General features: G+C 34.3%; 1 long non-coding RNA gene across 1 annotated transcript; it reads left to right on the forward strand.

The window, feature by feature from the left end:
- Window positions 1-312: 312 nt before the first annotated feature.
- On the forward strand, window positions 313-3,131 carry LOC123523863 (uncharacterized). Its single transcript, XR_006681181.2, has 3 exons — window positions 313-427; window positions 1,233-1,421; window positions 2,863-3,131. It is a non-coding gene; the product is annotated as an uncharacterized LOC123523863 (long non-coding RNA).
- The last annotated feature ends 20,207 nt before the right edge of the window (window positions 3,132-23,338 follow it).

The following is a 23,338-nucleotide window of genomic DNA, read 5'->3' on the forward strand; positions in this document are numbered from 1 at the left end:
AACAATTTTGTAGTTACAGTGTAATTACCACTTGCAAAATTTCTCAATATTTCAAAAGCATAGGCTCCTATTTCATAAAGTAGATTGATTTTCTTTAAATGGTCGATATCCACTGTTAATGCACTTTTCATATATATATTGGCAACTGAAAACAGGAAAATGCTAAATAATACACATTTTACTATTATAAGTATGTTTACAAAAGTTTACAGTAGTACAGATCTTATCTGTTAAATGATTATGAAAGCCCATTCGTTCCCTTATAAATACCAAACATCATCATTCGTATCATAACAAACTGACTAGACCTGAGTTATTTCAAAAATAGGTAGAAAGATCACTTTAAAGGGACTTCTTCAAGATGGACATAACATTTAAAATGAGAAAATTTAAAATATCATAAACTTAAGCTAATAATTTGATACAGGTAAATTTTGTCTATTTCACATACATAATTGCTTAAATAACACCCTTGGATGCGTTTCTACACATTTTATGAATTATTTTTGCATAAAATCCATTGAATCTTTAAACTATCACTTTTATTTATAATGCATCACCTGTCAGTCATTTGATATGCCCCTTTAAGATATAAGAACATCCGGTTTCCTGTTAATACAATTATTTGTAATTACATGTACATGTACTATTAAATATTAGTGATCGCATGAAACTGTGTCGGTGTTAAAACAAGGTGGCTGTTTTGGGGAGGTTAGAGTATAAATGAATAGACAGAATCATTTGGTTATAGTCAGATATTTGTACGAGACACTGGTTGATAGTGCGGATAGATATATCTGGCTCCAGGTTACTATTTAGGCGGTAGCGAGGCTCTGCCGAGTTACCGCACTGAACAGTTACCCAAAAGCCAGATATTTTCATCCGCACCTTCAACTAGTGATGTATTTTTTTCTTGTATATTAATAGAAAAACTATATAAAACGAATGCTTTTAAGCACTTTTTTAAAAAATTTTTGAATCGTACGTACGGATTTAAGCATTCATTCTTAAACTAAAGCACGAGAGTCATCTTACACAGCTGGGTGTGATACGAGCTTGTCCAGCTCCTAACTCTCAAGCCAGATATTTCCATCTGCATTTTCAACTAGGTAAAGCTTCTTCTTTTTGTAATTAATAGAAGAAATAAAGTTAATTGAATGTTTTTTTTTTTCTTTTCAGCACTACTTTATTATAGTAGTGTATGAATTTATATATTCATTCATGAATTACAGCACGTGAGTCATCTTACACCACGTGGTGTAGGACGACTTTATCCAACACCGGCAAAAATACGGGAAAATCCGGTCTGGTATGCAAGTACAAGAACTGAACGCTAACATGCTAGCTTCTGATAGAAACCAGTAGATTGAGAAGAAAATATTACACTGTATAAGACAGGACTTGGCTTACGACTATAATAGGTATAAAATAATTACGTATACAAGTTAAATCTTAAAATATCTAAACTTTTACTTGGATTAGGGATAACGCAACTCTTTCTTTATATGTAAAATTATTGAAACAAATTAAACTGTCTGGCGAAGATGAATATATGGCTCGGAACTAGCACAAAACTCAAATTCATATTATTAAGTGGTAAAAAAATGCCCATATTTAGGCAAATTTAATTAGCTCAACCTCACATGCCGGTGCGACGGTTATTTCACTAATATCTTTTACCCTTCACAAGATGTACATACTCATTATGCATGTATTACATATCCGGGAATGTACACAATTGTCCAAAGGTAATAAAATTTTCACGATAGATAATTTTCTTTTCACAAATTTTCAAAGCAGACAGTTTAAAATCCAAGCCTCTAATATACTACATTGTACATCGTTTCAGCATGATGTGATAACTTAGGACAAGTTAAAAATTCATCAACTTTTTCGCAATACTATAAAGATATGAATTAATAATAACCGTGACTTCGAGTAAAGCTATTATAATCATTGAAAGTCTTGTCGCCATTGAATTTAATATTCACAACGACGAGCATGAACAATATTTTACAGTGCTAGAAGATTTAAGAGAAAAAGAATATATGAATAATAAATAGCGACAATAATTCACAATGACGGAATGTACGCCGATACAGTATTACGATACTTTGCCTTACAATCCCTTTTAATAATCCGCACAATTAAAGAATCCCATCATGAAAAAAAATATTTTTACTGATTTATATTTTGTCATGTTGTTAGTCATATGATAACATAAGCACATTAATTTCAGTGTCTATAAATAAATATCTTTTCATACAAAGTTTTACCTTGTTAGATACGAGAATGTCTTTATCCGCCAACACGTACGGGTCTTAAACAAGAACATTTGTGAAATAGTGAAAACTTAAGCACCGGTTTTTATTTTTGGCAAAACTGTGTGACGCTTTATTCTTGGCTCAAGTGGTGTGTATGCAATGCCATGGTCAATTAGCCGACGGGGAAATAACAACAAATATTGACAGACTCTCATTTTTCCATTAAATAAACATTGTATTCAGCCCTATAATCCATTAGTTAAGCATTGACAGCGTTTTTCCCACCCAGGCCCATATCCCAGCGACTGTGACGTTGATAATCCAAAGTTTTTACATGTTTATACATAAGCACTTAAAAACTGCATAAAGTTTCCATATGAATATTAGACAAATAAATCAGATAGTCGGTAATAAAAAAAGGACAAGTCAAATTGTCAATGTCCCAGAAATCATAAACTAATTTAGACACCTAATACCTAGATCAATGAAAACATGTTGCATACTGGTCTAAGCAAATAACTCTAACGATTACAAAAGTTTTAGAAGGGTTTTCAAAATATTGTCTTCAGCAGCTAAATCTCTTAATTCTTTTTTACAGATCGGAATTCCATTCTTTATAAGCAGTGCCATTGAATATCGGATCTGAGGAAGACGACAAAATATCGGCTACTGATAAGCAACAAAATAAAGTTCAACAAGTACATACACCGAGGCAATCTCTGCATGTCGAAATTAGCCCCAAGTCAGGACCACTTGATAACTGTAAGGGAGCTTCTGGGGACGGATCGCCAAGATTTAAAACAGTATATTACAACATACATCGCCATTATGCATAAATATTACTAATAAACACTCAAATACTTAAAAAACCGCATATATTTCACACATTATAATACATTATCAAAGTTTAGATAAAATATAGTTAATATGCTTTCTAAACGATTTGAAATTTTATTAAATAGTCATGCACCCTTCGAAGGTGCACGTACATCGTCACGTGACATTAAAAAAATGTCTCCACCCCCATTTTGCACTAATTAGTTAGAAAGGCTGAACTATTTTTGAAACTAAATTTCTTATTTATTAATGTCTTTAGTTAAAAACTACACTGAAATACGAATTTGCACTTTTCTTCGAATCTAGTACGTGATTTTTATGTTTCGAACCAGAATTTTGATCATAATCAAATCAGCAACTCTAGAGATAATGAAAAGATATAAAATATAACAAATATATCAAAAAGGAGAAATGAAAAGAAACAACTCACCAATCTTATTTCCATTTTTTTTCTGCGGCTGAGGTCTATTTTCGATCTTGCACACAAGACAAAAGAGCCCACTGAGTCCCTAGGTACAAACATGTCATAGCTGGAAGATAAAAAAAGATCCCAAGTACGTCAATTGGCCTCAGTCGTTCAATTCTCTTTTATTCAACATATATACACGCTTTCATATCAAAAGAATTAAATATTAAAATACTATAATTGGTACCGGAATCATTGCAAATGTTGGTATTGTATAGGACAAGTTTGTTCAAATATCAGATAACCCGATTCATTTCACCCTGAATAGGACATTCATAGAGAAACCTTCAGAAATTTCAGAATGCCCGTCAATTATCGTTTTTCAACGGGCTCGATCGTTTTAGACATGAATTAACAAGCCGTATATGTGTGTTTTATTGGAGATTTACTGGCGATGTAATCTATGAAATATGAAAAAGCTGTACGTATATTACAATAACAGCTGTCCCACAACAATGCGGTGAATCTCCCATCTCGAGTTACGGCGAGTTACCTTGCCATTAATCAATCTAAACACCACAATGTACCTAATACAACTTTCGATCGACTTTTTAAAGTAAAAAAGTAAGAGAAATTATTAGACGTAATGATCTTTAAAATTGGTTTAGAACTCAGTAATGCAATGAATTCGTAATAAAAATCGGCAATTTATGTAATATCCGTCGGCATTCATCGGTGTTTTACGGAAAACCACGTGTGCGTTGGGCGACCTTTAATTATGACCGAAAATGAATGCCGAAGAGGTTAACATGAATACGTAATCGTGTAACATGGAAATTGCCGCAAATCATTACGTGTAAATTACTCTAGGAACCACAATTGATCATGAAGAATTGTTTTGTAATCATATAAAGCCTTTAACCGGCGTTACATCAGTGTAATAGACCCGTTACCACAGTCGGCATTTCCGTATACTCTGTTGGCTATGTCGACATTTTTCGGTAAATACGGAATGTCATGTGTTCCTATGAGCTTCATAAACCGAAGAATGCCGAACAGCATGCGAATATACGTATTCACACGGAAATTGCCGATTATAAGTACGGGCTACTACGTTAAATTCAAATGATTCTGTTGTAACTTCTTCTGGAAGATTCCGCAAGTAAATAAGATGCTGCTTCAACGAACTATAAGTCAAGCTATTAGCTATTTAAAGTATACCATGCGAATCTTACACATAACGTTAACTTTAAATGATCAACTATATACATGTACATAACGTGACAAAATATAAAATCTAATTGTATACATATAGAGATGTTTTTTTCATATCAACTTTCATTTTAGAACAGTTGTTAAACTCTTTTTTAGCGGTAGCAAAATTCATTACTGAAACTTTTTATACATTTTGAATTGTGACTACACTCGAGTCCATGTTTTAAACAATATACTCGGAGCAAGACAATTATTTCTAAATTTATCCATTGATTTCTTTTTAGTAACAGTGCGAAAATTGTGTTTTATTATATCACCACCACCTTTTAAACCAGAGAGACCGACAAAAAAGCTCTTGAACGCGGCATACCTATAACAAGTATCTCTATTTGCCGAAAGTAAACATTCGACACTTCAGCACAAAAGAGTGAAATGGATTACCACATTGGGTTTCCAACACTGTTTGCTCAGAGAGCCTAGCAACAAAAACAACAAATAATGTCTGACCGGTGTTGGAGCATGAAAAATTCCTGTGGAAGCTTTGTCCTTCAACAAATATATGCTCAATTAAATATAGTTAATTCCTATACCAGTGATCATATTTGATCATTTCATGAAGTAGTCAAAATTTCGCAATACCTTGCAATGCAAACACATTTCGAAATTTTCGCTAGGTCTGGTATTCTAATTATAATCAAAGTCAGTTTATTACTATTTATTTTTCGTATGTCTGTTAAAGATATTTTTCCCTTTGATAAAATTTTAATTACTTAATGTTCAGGTTATGCCTTTTCAACGTTTAAAATTATTTGATATTTTACATTTTGATATAGTGTCACCTGTTATCTATTATACATAATTTATCAATTTATCATTTACAATAGTCATGTATTTAATAATTTCTTTATGTATTGAAAAAAGACAAACTAGTTTTGTACTTCTAATGGGGCAAAAACTTGCGTTGTGTGTCGACTTGAATTGCAATTCTAATTTTGTCTGACATGTTCATTCAAAATTCACGCCATATACAACATTTTAAAACGCCAAAAAGTCCAGTGTTTCATGAGACTACTAAACCGTAAGAAACGTTTTATCCTAAAAAGCCTGCAACTGAGCAAAAACTAATCACTTTTGTAACATCACTGTAGCAATGTGAATAAACAACAAGACCTTTTATTGGAATGTTCCAACAGTAAGTCATAACACAATCAAAATGGTGGATACGTAATTTTTTTTAGCTGTTAAAACGCTCTAAAAGAGGAAATTAAAAAATAACTAGCCGAAGAAGAGGATAATGCCTATTAGGTTACACGTTGAGAAGCCGTTAATCTAATCTCTTTTCAACACTAAATACTACTGTACATGATGAAAAGACTCTTTACTGCGCTACAAGTATAGCCTTTTGCACTGTTAATCTTAACACATGTTATAGGTGTTGATCCTATTTTTGACAAATTAACGCCATTTTGAGGCTACTGAATCGTACTTGTGGATCAAGCGTTACTCTTGACACTGCATCCAACACCGCAGCAAGGACCGATTGGCTTGAGCATTTGGAGCAGGGCATTAATATTAACTCTTTGTTGATTGACATCGCAGTAATGCTACTGATTGTTGAACAGGCGCTTTTCACAACCCTTTGCTAATCAACACTTACTTGTATATGAGGAGAAGGCGTTAATTTTTTATCTTTGCATATCAATACTTCTGTAAGGCTTATGACTTACAAGTACATATGGAACAATCGTTAATCTTAACTCTTTGTAGGTTGACATCGCAGTAATGCTACTGATGGTGGAGGAAGCATTACTCTTAACTCTTTGTAAACTGACACCACAGTAATGCTACTGATTGTGGAGGAAGCATTTCTCTTAACTCTTTGTAAACTGACACCACAGTAATGCTACTGATTGTGGAGGAAGCATTACTCTTAACTCTTTGTAAACTGACGCCACAGTAATGCTACTGATTGTGGAGGAAGCATTTCTCTTAACTCTTTGTAAACTGACACCACAGTAATGCTACTGATGGTGGAGGAAGCATTACTCTTAACTCTTTGTAAACTGACACCACAGTAATGCTACTGATTGTGGAGGAAGCATTACTCTTAACTCTTTGTAAACTGACACCACAGTAATGCTACTGATGGTGGAGGAAGCATTACTCTTAACTCTTTGTAAACTGACACCACAGTAATGCTACTGATGGTGGAGGAAGCATTACTCTTAACTCTTTGTAAACTGACATCACAGTAATGCTACTGATTGTGGAGCAGACGTTAATCTTAACTCTTTGCTAAACATCATTCACTTGTACATGAGGGGAAGGCATTAATCTTGACTGTTTGCAAAACAATACTTCTGTAAGGCTTATGACTTGTGCATGTGGCACAGTTTGTAATCTTGACTTTGCTATTCAGCACCACAGAAAGGGTACCGACTTGTACATGTGGAGCAGGCGTTTATTTTAATTTTCTGCAAACTGGCACATAAGTAATGCTGCTGGCTGTGGAGCAAGGTTTAAGCGTACATAAGGAGAATTGTACATTTGAAGATGGCGTTTATCTTATTTTTTGCAAATTGACACCACATTAAGGCTACTGACTGTCATGTGGAGAAGGCGTTAATCTCAGCTTCATCGCGGTAATGCCACTGACCTATACATGAGGCAAAATCATTAATCTTAACTCTTTGTAAGGTTACTGACAAAATTCTATCTTAGCTAAATTTTAAGAAGAAAAGGAACTTTTTGTTAGCTTCCGAAGTTATCTCCTACTGTCCTGTATTAGTTGAATAAAAATAAATGACTCCCTAAAATATTTTTTTTTTCGCATGTGGAAAATATTGTAATATAAAGGTCCATTACTAAGGGAAAGTAAGTTGGCAATTTTTTTTTATAGCCAGTGCATAGACTTCTGCAATACACTAAATAATGAAGATTGGCAGGTCAAAATTTACAGAAGGTCTTTGGAACTCAAAGAAATGTATGTGTATTATGTTGAAATTTCAATGAATCAACAGAATGACCCCCAGGTCTTTTTAACTTTCTTCATACTTCATAGAAAAATAATTGTACATATACTGCGATTTATTTCGAATTTCTACATACCAACTTTCATTTTCCAATAAAATGAAATAGTTTCTGTGCTTTTTAAAAGAAATTAAAATGTTCACTTTCCTTAGTATTGGACCTTTAATCCTGTTTAATAACGGCTATTAACTCCCCTGATTTATAACTGCCCTTGTGAACTTTTCAGTGACAAAAGATAAGATTGACTTACTTTCAAATCAGTGATGAGCAAACATGGCTGACGAAAAAAGAGCAAAATATGACAAAAAAGTTTAAAATCACGAATTTCAAATGTGTGTGTAGCAATTTACTGTGGGAAAAGTGTCACCATACACCGGTTTCCAGCAAGTAATGTACTTCACAATGCTTGGTTGCTATTCAAAACTTCGTTGGTGTCCTTGAACTGTTAGAAGCAGTCCTTTTTATTTTTTAAAAAAAGTATAAAAAATTAATCTCTCCTGCTGAGCTTTAAACTTTGAAACTTGAGAAAAGGAAATGATTAATAATGTGGATACTTACTCCTAATAAAATAGCTTAAAAATAGAATTTTAAGATTGCATTCAAAACTGACTATTCAATTATTTTATTGAAAGGAAGACTTTTAATGGATCAAATAGTGCAGTTAGAATAAACTACATTATACTTTTCAATAAAGACAAAGGAAAGCCGAGAAATCCAAAATTCAGGACTCGCATTCATCAAACTTACAAGTCTGAAATATAGGCGTACATTTTAGAATTTCAACTTTTCTCTTCGCTCTATAGTTGTTAAATTTGCAAACACTGAGACAAAACTCAGCGAGAATTGCAAATATCTTAGCAAATTTTCACCAGACTGAGTATGAATAAGCCGTAAAATATGTTATGAAAAATTCAATAATTTCCGTAAATTACAAAACCTTTACCCTGCTTAAAATGGACTGGTCCATCATTTAATCTGGACAACGCCATTTATTTTTCGAAGGGGTGTTCACTGAAAAATAACTGACTGAATTGCTAACAGTGCAGACCATGATCAGTGCAGGCTGATCTTGGTCTGCACTGATCGCAAGGCAGAATCGTGCACTTGCTAAGGGTTAACTTGACTTTAAAGCCCTGCTCCGCGGCTATTCAAACTTTATTGTGTGTATGCAACCCATGGTTACACTAGGTAACAGTTAACGACCACGCGCCACACTTTAGCACGAAAAACCACAGGTATTTTATATAGAATTTTATAAAAAATAGACTATATTTTGACAGGCGCCACTGTTCATAGCCAGGATTTTCATGCTTTTTCAGAGACAATTTAAGGTTAAAAGGTAGGACTGGAGCAGGTCTTTAAACGTTGATGAATACGGACCCCGTTCTTACAAAATGTTTGTTTGTTAAATTCAAACCGAAACAGTTTAGGTAATATGGCGACTGTTCAGCTTTTTAATGGCGACAGGAGACTCCCCAGTTACCCATCTTAGCATTATTTCAGGCAAGGGCGTGTACCTTTGTAGTCACAAGCTGTCTGGTTAGCGTACCCACATGGCGAAATGATAATATAATAGTTGCTTTTTGAAAAGCCTATACACGTTTGAATCAATATTTTGCATGAGTTTGACCGCGAATGACCGCGGAGAAGTGGTCAGATGTCCAGAAAACATTTACAAATAAGTTGTGAGAGCTTTCTTTTTACTCGATGTAAAATAAATAAGCTTTAAACTAAATTTGAATAGATCTTAGCTTCCATTGTGTAGCACCACATATGCATTATGACGAACATTTTGGCCAGTCTTTCCTGTAAATAGACTGCAAACTACAGTCTTACTCCAGTTGATGAAAGAAAAAATTATATAAATCTACAAAATACTATGATACAGAAATAAGATAAATTTCGACATATTTTCCCATGTAAATTACTTTACATTTGTATTATATCAGCTAAATCTAAATCACATACATAAATAAAAATACTCTTTGTAAAGTATATTTTACGCTAAGTTTACGTGTCAAAGGAGTGTTGTCATTATGGATAATGGCAGTTTCAGGTAGCGTTTTTGGGTAATGCTTGAACATAAAGGAAAATAAACCAGAGGAATTACATTGTATGTGTTGTGAAAATAATTATGTACAATTAAGCAATCTTTTCAATTTTAACCTTCACGATCGAAAATGTCTGGTGGCCTTTAAGTTGGTATGTGGGCCGAAAAATTTAAAACAGATTAGCCATTTTTTTTCAACTCTGAAACAAAAAATCTTCGCAGCATACGCAGAAAGTGTACCTTTGATTTCGTATAATAATTTATCTGCTATTAATTTCAGATAATATCTTATCCTTTAAGCTCGTGCAGACACCAACGTACGTTTCGTTGCGTCCGAATTTCGTAGACTGTTATATATATTCATTCATCACATGTTCCAAACCAGTGAATGTTATAGCCAGCTTCAAGTTAATTTACTTGGGAACAATCCTAGACATTTTCATATTGCCATTTCTATGTCAAAATTCAGTACGTTGCTATTAAACATGCGTTTCCAAAGATGACTAATCCATATGACAATTTAGCTATTTTGCACCTAAGAAGCGGAAATGCAGACGACACTTTGTCCATGAATTTAGTCTGCTACCTTTTTACTTTACTTTCTTCCGGTCGATATGATGATAATATCAGAAACCCAGTAAATTCCAATTCACACTAATTACCACTAATTTAGCGGGTCGTTTAAAATGCAAATGTTAGGTAACATAATTTATAGATAGCGACGGCTTATGATAAACGACATATGCCTTTTCCAGTAATAAGTACTTCTAAAATTTTCATGAGATGCAAATTCCGAAATAACTAAATAATAAAAATAGTATTAAATGAAAGAGAACACATATTAATCACGCCTTGTCACTATTTATAACATAGCGTGAGACGGGCTCAAAAGCATTGACAAATAAGAATCAGTTGTCATAGTGGCAAATAATTGTAAATTTAATCTAGCTCATATCTACCCAAAAGTCAAAAACAAGTGAAAAAAAAATCGTCTGCTCATGAAAAGTGCACTCACCTTTAAATGATATATCATATAGAGTGTCGTCTGCTTGTCTTCGCAGCTCTTTTTGTATACATCATGCATCTGTCCTAATCTCTCCGACAGCATCCGCAGATGACAGGAATGGTACACGTTTATTTCAAATGTTTTCTAATAATGTCATTAAGCCAAACTGAAATTACTTGCTGTCATTAAAAACTGGTTTACTTTTTGGCAAATGGAGTTAACGCGTCTTTACCCATCGCTTTCATTAATACATTTGAAAAGAAGGAAACAGGACACCTAACCATCTCAAATGATATATGCGCGGGCTAATTCAACAATTATGCTTAAATATTTCAATAAGTCATTTCAAAAAGCTTTGTTTGAGGAACAATTACAGCTGAAGTCTCGCGAGAACGAGATCTGGTCCGCCATTGAAAATATTATTTGACAACTTGTTCGGACAAAGCAGAAGATGTTGTATAGTAATGTTTATTCAGCGCTAATAAAATATTTACTCTTAATTCATTTTGTATAATAGAGCTTTTAGGACATTTCCTTTTGTGTATATTTGATGCATTTGTGACAATTAGCTCAAACTACGGACGGAAAGAAAGTACTTGTAGTCGGTATAGAAATATTGAATTTTGTTAAAACTGAAACTTCTAGATGATCTAATGATGTTTGTTCAGCTTCAAGTCAAATATAACTGAAACTTTGCCAAGTTGTTAAATATACCAGATGTTATGATATATTCTATTATAATGCATAAACGTTATTTTACTACATAATGCAAAGTTTTGTCAACGTAAGTCATCGCTGAATGTTGTACGGCGCACTGACTGTCTAAAAATGATGTAGAATCTACCAAACTTTATTTAATAATAATAATAATAATAATAATAATAATAATAATAAAAAAACAGGAAAAAAATCGGAAAGGTGACCTACGTATGCTATAGATCACAGAACCAATGAAAGTACATTTGCTTGGAACAACCAAGACTTGGTGATATCTCTACGCGAATATCAAAGCTTGCATTAAGTCACAAAGAAAGACATTAGTTAGCTGTAATTTTCTTCCGATGGTTCTTCAGATTGTCGCAAAATTTGACATGTGAATCGAAAGACACAAAACACAGATATGAGCGAAAATAACGTAACACGAGAAACGCTTGCAGCTGCAGCTAATGTTTTTTACTGGCCTGTTGTTGATGTAAGAAGAGGTCTTATATTTGTTTCTAGAAATGGCAATCGGCAGTTTCCATTTGATAACTATTTTCTCCATAAATGATTTCGGCATTCCTCGGCTAGTACCGAAGTTAGTCCTGTTCTCGTATTAGGCATACAGACACTAAATAGCCTGAGCACCTATGAAAAAATGGTAGTCGCATAATGGCGGATTCAAATAGTTCTCAGTTTTTTTGCTGTAAGAAGGATTTTTCCTTGAAATCATTGCTATATATTGGTTGAAATCATATTGCATGCCTATACTTGACATACTGGTAGCATTTGCATGTTGAAAAAAGACTCCAAACTGATTTAACATGTGAAATTCATTCATACACCCCTACCCTAAATTGTGATTGTCATTTCAGTGTAAAAATCACGGTGTGTCCGTTTGACCAGAAATATTTTTCTTGCATCAAACATGACCCCTACTTTTTTTTTTTAGATATTTTTACAGTATGAATGTTGCTCTACAAGAAAATGTAAGTTAAAGCAATTTAAGATGGGTCTAGGTGTGTATTGCAGCATAGTGAAAACTTGTCATTTTATATAGAATATATAGTGGTGGCTATTTAGTGTGTTATAACCATTAGGAGTTATATATTTACTGCCGAAGAAAGCCGAATGACACACGGAAATTACCGATTTAATACCGTATACTCAAACTTATACAGTTCGTTTCGTTTTTTTCCCTTCCCTTCTTGGGAGACTGATTACATTTTGCATTCGCCGTCTTTCCACATGAATTTACACTTGTTGGCATTTCATCTCCAAAACCTTGATAGCCCCTGACCAGAATATTTCAATGACAATGGGTATCAAGCCTTATCTCTTGTACGTTCCGTTCGGACTCGAGCATGCAGGTTCCGCTCGAATTATTTATGACAGAGTTGTGGCCCCTTTACATACTGGACTTTGTCCCAAAAGCTGCTATCTTCACAGAATGATTTGTATGAAATCCAATTGCACGTATTTTTTTTCATGTCCCAGTTTGGTGACTTTTTTTCATGCAGTTATTGCCCTTTGGTGACATTTTAATTATGAAGATCATGTCGCCCATAAATCTCTGGACTGATTCTGCAATTATTAGAATTAAGTGTAGTTTGCATATTAAAGCAATGCTCCGGTCCGACGAATTTTCTTGGAGTTACTGCACTTTGATGACTCTTTAATTATGTGCATCCCTTTTTAAACCGCTGGTCGAAATTTTATGAAATTGAATAAAATGCAGTTGCACATATTATCGCCAAAACAAACAGAAACGGCACCTCATAATTCGACTGTTTTCGTAGGAACCTGTAAACTTTTTAAATTGGGACATATAACTTTATCTTCTTTTTCGTGCAATATTGTATTTTCAGCCGTTTTAAGCAAAGTATTTTCGAAATGACTATAACTTTCTTTTTATCTCATCAGATCTTTATAAATCTTTTTAGTTATACATTTTAATTTAGATACACAATAAAATTTAATTTGAGAAGTAAAAAAAACCCCAACATACACCGATACTTTCCTTTCTTATATATCTGATTGAAGAAAAGGTCAAAGTGTCCCCTTAAGAAATTCTATAAATCATCTTTTTGAATGCACAAACGTCATATACATAAGTTGAAAACCCCTCCCCTACCGTTTTAGCTTTATTTTAATTACAGACAAATTATCACGAAGTGCTTTAAGTAATAGGTCGTATCTAATGATCAAATTCTTACATGATTTAATGTACTTTTTTGAAAAATCATCTCTACTCTTTTTTATGAAAGACTTTTTATATTATTTGAAGGTTATGAATTGTGACGTTCAAAAACTTGAATAATTACTTGAAATGTATGCCGAAAGGCGTACCAGGTATAATAGTGGCCATGGTTTATAAACAATATCATATTTCGTAAAAAGATCCGACATTTATAACACTTACAGCTTGCGGGGGTGGATCACGGAGAGCATTGCGGGGTGGATAGCGTAGTGGATCGCGAGGTGTATTGCGGAGTGGATCACGGAATGCATCGTGGAGTTGATAGTGTAGTGGATCGCGGAGGTTATTGCGGGGTGGATCATGGAGTGCATTGTGTGGGACAGTTAGCGTAGTGGATCGTGGAGTTTATTGCGGGGTTGATCACGGAGTACATTGTGGAATCGTCAGGTAGATAACGGCATTTCATGCGTAGTGGATTGCAGGATGGATTGTCTGGCGGTACAGAGTTGATAGCATCGTGGATTGCAGGGTGGCATTGCGGCTGGATAGCGTAGTAGATTGCCGGGTTTATTGCGGGATGGATCACGGGGTTGAATGGCGGAGAATATCTGAAAAATTAAGAGGTCTACAGCGTTTATAATTACATTGTGTTCCTTTTAAAAATAATATATATGCCGTATGTAAATTACATTAAGGACGTATGCTAGAATTTGGTGCGAAAATTTTCCCAATAACAGAATTTCTTCAAACTTTGGATATTGAAGGACAATCATCTAAGAAACAAAAAAAATGCAATAAAAATCATAGGTCACCGGAATCGAAAAAAAGTTATCTGCCCTTGAAAACCGCATTTCCCCCAAAAATGGCGTTTTCAAGGGCAGATAACTCTTTTTCGATACCGGTGACCTATGATTTTTATTGCATATTTTTGTTTCTTAGATGATTGTCCTTCAATATCCAAAGTTTAAAGAAATTCTGTTATTGGGAAAATTTTCGCCCATCTCATATACAGGGAATTCTAGTGTACGCCTTTAAGTCATATGAGTCCGCGTGCTTCATGCTGATTTTAATTACTTTATGTAATTTTGGCCAAGATTACAGCTCTTTATATATTTTATCTGATTTGTAACGCCGTTAATGTGTTTCTTGCCTTACTGGTATAAAGAATGGATTTTCTAATGCATGTTGATCTCAAAGATTTGGACTTGAATATACAGACTTGAATGACATCAGATGGCATTTCGAGAGAAGGACGTGAGTTTGACTTAATCTTTACCCTGCTAAATTTCTATAATGAACTTGCCCATCTTTCAGTTTGGACAGTACCATCTATTATTAAAAGGGGTGCATACCAAAAAGTTACTGATTGAATGGCGAACAGTGCAGATCATGATCAGACTGCACGGATGTACAAGCTGATCATGATCTACACTGGTCGCAAAAGCAGAATCAATCGTATTCAGCATGTTAAGGGTTAAAAAGTACCACCCCCCATCCCGATCCGCCTACGAATATCCACCGAGGTAATACTTGACTAGGTTATAGAAATTGCTTACATTGATTTTTTGCATGTGTATGTGGTGGTCTTGTATTGGTTGACAATGTTTGCTTTCAAAGTGTATATTTGAATTTGTCATTACAGCACTTTTATTTACTCTAAGGTTTAAATTTAATGACGGATACCATCATGTTAATGGGTGTCATTTTATCTGGGTTATATTTCTGATTATTAAAAGTTTTACACCTTTTGAAATAACAGGAATTCTAAAAATGAACCTGATGCATGTACATGTAAAGTAATATAAATCGATTTTTTGGTAAAATTCTAGCAAATATTATACTAATAAAAATGTTCTTTACCCTTATAGAAATAAAAATCTATAAGAAGATAATTTGAAAGCATGGAACAAAACCAAGCAAAATAATTACATACTCGGTTTTATCGTGTCTAAACACGGACTATGAATCTTCCAAATAAATTTTTGAGAAGGGTAGGGGACGTTGAAACCCAGTATGTAAGTGCATGACAATGCATTTTAATAACATTGAAATTCGTTCGCATTTATTGATATTTATATTTTTGTATCGATATTATGTTTCCTCGGAAGCTAGGTTTGGATCGGGCATTTTGTGCAACGTAACACTGAACCATCCAAGCAGTAGACTGTACTAAGCCACACACTGAACGAGAGAAATAATATGGTGGGGGATGGGTGTGGGGCTAGGTCATGTCAACAGGGTCAGAGGCTTGTAGCAAATTGATCTAAACTATATCTGTATGTAGCATATGTACAGACCTGCAAGTACATTTCTTTTTCAACTTTCGACAGGTCACTAATCAGCTCGTCGAAGAGCTGTTAAACCCTATTCTAAATAAATGAAGTTAATTTCAGGACGTTTGTTGAATGGCCGACCATTTAGGCAAAAGCACCCTGGAGCAGATAAAAATGCTTTCCTGTGGGAAGGGCAGTCCGGCGGCGGCTTAAATTAGTGGTAGGGCGACTTCGGTCAAGAAAATCCACTATTTCTAGGGGTAACCCGGACCCAATTTTTAACAAGGCATGTTATATACCGCAATGTTCGTAAATGTTTGTAGATTCTGAAAGTACCGGCATAAATTGGCATGAATGGTGGCGAGCTGAGAAATGCAAGGTGGCGTCCAAGATGGCCGCCGTAAAATGAAAAAGGTGCTTTTTGTAAAAAGTAAGGATTCCTTCATTCACTTTTGATGAAATGAACTGCTGGCATGCATTGTATTGTAAAACATTTTAAACTGTTACATTTAAAGGTAAAACAAATATACCAAAAGGTCAAATTCCTGCTAAAATACAAATTCTAACCATCCATTACCACTTATTTGTAGTTTTGAAAATCCTTTTGTAAGAATTCAAAGAATGGCACAAAAGGATTATCTACTCACTGAGCAGTGTTCACAGTACCGTGAGTATTGTTCACTGAGTAGTGTTCAAGGCACAGTGAGTACTGCACACTGAGTATTATTCACGGCACCTTGAGTACCGCCCACTGAGTAGTGTTCACATTACCGTTAGTACTGCTCACTGAGTAATGTTCAAATTACCATGAGTACTGCTCACTGAGTAGTGTTCACGGTACTCTGAGTACTGATCAATGAGAAGCATTCACGGTACTCTGAGTACTGTTCACCGAGAATGAACTTAAGGACATGTTTTTGCATAAATACTTTTAAAATCTGAAAATTGTCCTAACATCGAATGCTAAATATATACTTCTATCTATCCGATATTTCAGTTTATGATTATTTGACCTTTTGACCTTTAATCTGCATAATAATTTCAGGCAATTTATGTTAAAAAGATACCCATAAAATCTGACATATCGTAGTAAAATATTAAACAGAAAAATAATTAAAATTTATGTGAAAATGTAGACATGATGGTGTGTTTCAGTACTTTTGTGGCGGTAATCTTGGACGCCATCTTGGATTTCTCAGATCGCCACAATTTATGCCAATTTATGCCGGCAGGCTAATAAACTCCAGACCTTGACGAACATTTTGGAACTTGCCATATTAAAAATTGGGTCCGGGTTCAACTTTTTGAATGGCCTAACTGTCGCCCTACCATAGAATATCAACTTTAATTGGAAGTGGACTTGGACCGCTGTGTTAAACGTCATAAGGAAATACTTCACCATGCACTCATCTATTGGACTATTTTCTCCGTTATTGTTATGAAGAAATACCTCTGCAATGAGAAAAAAATGGAGTCACGGCTGTCAATTAAAAATAAAATCTTTGAATTCATATTGTTCAGTCATCTAAATTTGATATGAGGCTTTGCAGCAAAATACGCATCGTCACAATTGCACGCATACATACAGCACTACACATGCAAATAGTTTACTATTGCACGCATACATACAGCACTACACATGCAAATAGTTTATTATTAAACGTTTCTGATATGCACTATGAGCTATTCATAGGGTAGGTTTGGGTATAACATGTATGATGTATTTTCAAAAGTCATCGGTTACGCAATTATGGATATGAAACATTTTATCTTTACATATATAATAATATACAGTCGAACCTGTATTTAGCAGGAGCGGGCTTACGGAAGGTCGGTGGTTCTACCCAGATGCCTATCTTGCAGTAATAACGAACCATTACGGTAACCCTGTATTGCATGTTGCCTAATGCGAAGCATTGGTAACCGTAGATTTACGAAGGGCAATAACTCTAGTAGCCAAAACGATGCTCTCACCTTTTTGCCATCTGATTGTTTCCATGAATACATTTTCAAGCAGTACACGACAAATCTGAAATCTTTTAAAAAGGTTTTGAAACTTAGATCAATCAATAGATTGTAGTTTTTTCTTCTGCAACTGAGAAAGCATGGCATGGGAGAATGGAGAATAATTTTCCATTTTCTATGCTATTATTAGATGTGAAATCACAGGGTGATATCACAATGAAATATTAACTTAAGAATTTCCAGCATCAGTTCAAGTTGTAAATCGGAAATTATTTTTTTACTTTTATTAATAGTAAAACTTGGATTTTTAGTGCAAAAATTACATATTAAAAGCCTCAACATCCTGAAATATCAAACCTGACTAAAGTTCTCCAAAAATAAAAAAGCGTATATTTAAGAACCAATGGCCTTGACTGAGACCCACGAAGTCACAGCCTGGTATACGTCAAGTTTCTTTGAATTATTTGTACCGTATTTATGTTTATAGAGTTAGCAACATTGTCGTGCCCAAAAGAAGAAAAAAATACTGCATACCTGCCGAAAAACAAAACACCAATGCCTTCTGATATTATCATCCAAATTCATCAGTATTTATACGAAACCCTTATTTACCCTGACCATTTGTTTCGAAGCCTGCAAAAGGTAGTTTGATGCATCAGCTTCTAGAAAGTTAGTGTCAGTTTTTTTTTCAACCTTGCCAACTGTACAAATCTCTTGCAAAGGGAGAGTACTAATGAAAGCTTGAAATACAGCCACCAAATAGTTCAATTTTTCTCGCCTACACATTTAAACGCTCATCCTATGGTTTTGTTTATCTTTTATAACAGCGGTCTTACATTTCGTATCAGAGCATAGCTTGTACATTTTGAATATGAATAAATACGACAATTATAAACAAGAACTTCTGCACAAGAACTTTACCCCATGGCTCATTTTTCAACGGATTACTGGTCAATTTTCAACGTTGAAAATTGACCCTTCCCATTATTTAATGACCCACCCACGCGTAAAAATTTGACCCTCGTTGAAAAGTCAACAACTATATAGGCAGGTCATATTTCAACGTTGAAAACTGATCCTAATAATCGTACGCAATATCCCTATTACCATACAGATGAAAAATTTATATTTCTGTATTTTTTTCTCGGAACTTTAAGTAATGAACGTTTAGTTATACATTCGAGCGCGCCACGAGCTAATAATACATAATTACTCATCGGCAATAACCCTGAGTCTGCAGATACTGGTCAGAAATAGAAGTTTTAACCCAGTTACACATCTTTGGATGCTTATTAATGAATTAATCATCTACAGATGGGTCATTTTCAATGTTAAATTCAAAAGCTCTCATCAATTTGTGGCCGTTGGTTCGAGTGACAGTACTGACCTGGTTGTTTATTACTCATAATTGTATCACTTGTGTGTCAGACAAAAAGAAAGTATTTGTTTTCGTTTTTAACAAGAGAAATTGCCTAGTGTAAGGTAAGACACTATATCAGTTTTTGGTGAGCAGTTTGGCAAAATATTTGGAAAACATTTCTCTAGTTAGGTCAAACTAAACATAAAAACTCTTTTCAAAAATTTTCAGATTTTGAAGAAATTATCCGATCGGGCACCTTTAATTCCATGCTTTCAGCGGAAAGTAGGACACTTTATGACTTAATATGACGTACCGTTTGGGTCAAAAGTCTGAAATCGCTCGAGCGATACCATAATACACGGTTAGCGTGTAAATTTACACGCTTACCGTGTAAATTTACACGCTTACCGTGTATTTCAGTCGGTAGATCTATAAAAGTACACGCTCAGCGTGTATTTTTACGCGTTTACCGGGTAAAATATACGCTTAGCGTACAAATTTATACGCTTAGCGCGTATCGCTCGCTTGACTTACACTTTTAAATAGATTAGCCAATCAAAATACATGTTACAAAGGAAGATATTTATAAAGTTTGTGATTGAATTATTACTTTTAAGGAAACATACATAATATTTTCATGATATTACGAATTGTTTTGCCACTGTAAAGATGATTTCAGTCAAGTAACTTATTCTGCAGTATATACGCTTTGATTAAAGACATTTACATTTTTTATCATATCTTACCTGAAAAGCCTGCTTTATCCTTATTTTCGTCAGAAAAGAACAAGCATTTCCAGTCTAATTCCACACATCATACACATATAAAACTTGGTACTTTACATTTTAAAATGTCATTTGTTATCATATATCTATTTTTTCTACAACTTCAAATAATATATATATATAAATAATATATGTACATAATTGGGGGGGGGGGGGGGGGGGTGGAGAGAATAGAGCCGCTCCGTGTCACTGAAGTTGCTGTTTTAAGTGATCTACCGGAAATCATTACGTAACTATTATGCATAATAACATAATAAAACATATGTCACCTAGGTTATCAGGACCCTTTCGAGTTTCCCTAATTAGAGCGGATCATAAAATTTACTGAAGCATATAAGATGGTTTTGATATGACACAATTTAATGCCTTCGGTCATCAACGCCACCGTATATGAACGCACACGGATTAATATATCACGTGGCGGAGCTGTCTTGAGAAACGAAATTAAAATTTTCACAAGATTATTATTATTATTTACCAGATTTTTATAGCGCTCTTTTCATCTATAAAATAAACGTTCAAAAGCGCTGAAACAGATATCTAGTATTCTAAAATCTGTAAGAATATATTTGGCAATTTAATGGGCATTTATTTTTAAAACGATGAAAGTGTAGTAACAAAAAATGTAAATTCGTTAGATATAAATCAAGGACTTTAACTACTTACTAATGGGAAGTACCTAATATCTGGAACAACTGATACGTATTAGACCTTCCTGCTAATATAAATCTATAATTTTTTATTTCTTATATTTACATGCTGGATCATTTTCATATCGTGCGCAAAGTCATTATCCGTAATTTAATAGATTATAATTATGACAAAGCTGAATTCCGCAAAAAAATAGAACAAGATTTCAAGTCTATAACACCCTTCCCTGCTACCCCCCCCCCCCCCCCCCGCTTCTCTTCTCTCTCTCTCCCTTCCTCTCTCTCTCTCTCTCCCTCCCTCTCTTAAATCTGATCGCTGCCATTTGATATTTTCAAATAAAAACTTTCAATTCTAAGAATCAATAGAAATGATAAATAACAATTTCAAGATGATTACTATTTTTGAATACGGAATGAATTGATCCCCACCTTAGTATAAGTGGATACAAAATGAAAAGCTGGACTTAATTGAATATTTCATTTTCAACTTCCACTTTTAATTATATTACAAGTATTTTCCATTTAGGTAATACAAATTTTAGCCATTTCGGCTATGAAATAATATTCTCCATTTCGTTGTATTTATTATCCATTTTAGTAATAAGTTTGTTAGTTACATGTACTTGTGGCCCGACCCATTTGCTTATTTTCTTGGCTGTACATGTATATTTTTGATGTTTGTTAGTATAAATGTAAACAGTAATAAACAATAAAATATTATTAAACTCGAAATTTGATAAAAAAAAAAATTAAATGCATAATATACATTACCTAGGCTTCGCGCGGCCGGTCGCCGGCTACCCAGAAATAAATATTATCCATTTCGTGAATGAAGTTATTCTCTATTTCGTTGTAGTTATAAATTATTATTCATTTCAGTAATAACTTTGTTAGTTACAGGTACGCCTGATAAATATTACATGGGGTTCGTGCGGCCGGTCGTCGGCTACCCAGAAATAAATATTATCCATTTCGTCAATGAAATTATTCTCCATTTCGTTGTAGTTATAAATTATTATCAATTTGATTTATAAGTTTGTTAGTAACAGGTACGCATCATATACATTACCGGGACTTCGCATAGCCAGTCGTTGGCTACCCAGAAATAAATATTATCCATTTCGCCAATGAAATAATTCTCCGTTTCGCTGTAGTTATAAATTATTATCCATTTCAGTATAAGTTTGTTAGTTACAGGTACGCATCATATACATTACTGGGACTTCGCGCAGCCGGTCGTTGGCTACCCGGAAATAAATATTATGTATTTCTTCAATGAAATTATTCTCCATTTGGTTGTAGTTATGAATTATTACCTATTTAATAATATACAGTCGTTTCAGAAACTACTGCTGTCTGCATTTTTTCATATGGATCCATACAGAAGACGATCATACTACTGGTCCGCGGTGAATGCAGTCATTTTTGCAGTTCTGAACTAAATTTTGATTGGTCTATTCGCTCGAATTATAAATTTAGAATCGGGTCAACGAAAATACACGTTGAGCGTGTAAATTTACACGGTGAGCGTGTAAATTTACGCGCTTAGCGTGTAATTTATACGCTAAGCGTGTAAAAAACACGCTTAACGTGTAAATTTACACGGTGAGCGTGTAAATTTACACGCTTACCGTGTATTATGGTACCGCTCGAGCGATTTCAGACTTTTGACCCAAACGGTACGTCATAACTTTAGCCGTTTTGTGACGTAGGCAATCTCGGTGGAAAAAGGTGTAGTTAATGGTAACCGGATAAGGGGGATAATATTACCGACAAGTACGAAATGTTGCTGCAAGATGCAGCAAAAAGAAACTCCGCGCCAAACAAAGCTGTGTACAGAACAGGAGATGATATAACGATACATAAGCAAACAGACATTATGAATGAATGTTGGAGAAAAATATTGTCTTTATAGAGTGAGCAGGATTTTATTGTTGTATTTAGTGACCTAATTATTGACTGATCATGACCCATATGCGAAATTGACTTCTAGGTTTTGGTATATGAAATGAAATGCATTGTATACCAACGGCTGTGCTTAAATTCAGACTTACATAGTTGTTCATCCGAATTATGTAACATGCAAACATCTCAACTTTAAACTTGATCTCATTTCGGAATGTATATCATATATTGCTACACAGAACAGTGGTGCGGTGCAATGACCCGGCAACTTAAATGAACTCGTACAAAACATGTTTGGCACAGTCTTACACAATTCACTCAACCTTTGTGATTTAATCAACGCGTTATTCCCGAGGCACTGTTTATGCTCAGTTCACTTAGCACGTGACTTTCATGACAACATATTGTTATTGTTAGAGCAAGCGCGGGTTTTCAGAGAGGCGAGTCGACAAAATGGTATGTAATTTTTTTATTCTCTGTTTTCTTTTCTATTTTCTTTCTATTGCTGTCGTTATTTCTTTTCTCATTTCTTCAGTTAAACTTGTAAATGATTCATTTTGTGGTTTTCGCCCATCTTTACCTGTGATTGTCATTCAAATTCCTGTAAACGCAAGAAATTACTTCTAGAGAAATATCTCATACAACAGTTTGTTTTCTTTACACTGATGATAAAGATTGATTCCAAAGAATATT

This window comes from Mercenaria mercenaria, chromosome 3 (genome assembly GCF_021730395.1).
Source record: "Mercenaria mercenaria strain notata chromosome 3, MADL_Memer_1, whole genome shotgun sequence".
Classification (NCBI taxonomy): domain Eukaryota; kingdom Metazoa; phylum Mollusca; class Bivalvia; order Venerida; family Veneridae; genus Mercenaria; species Mercenaria mercenaria.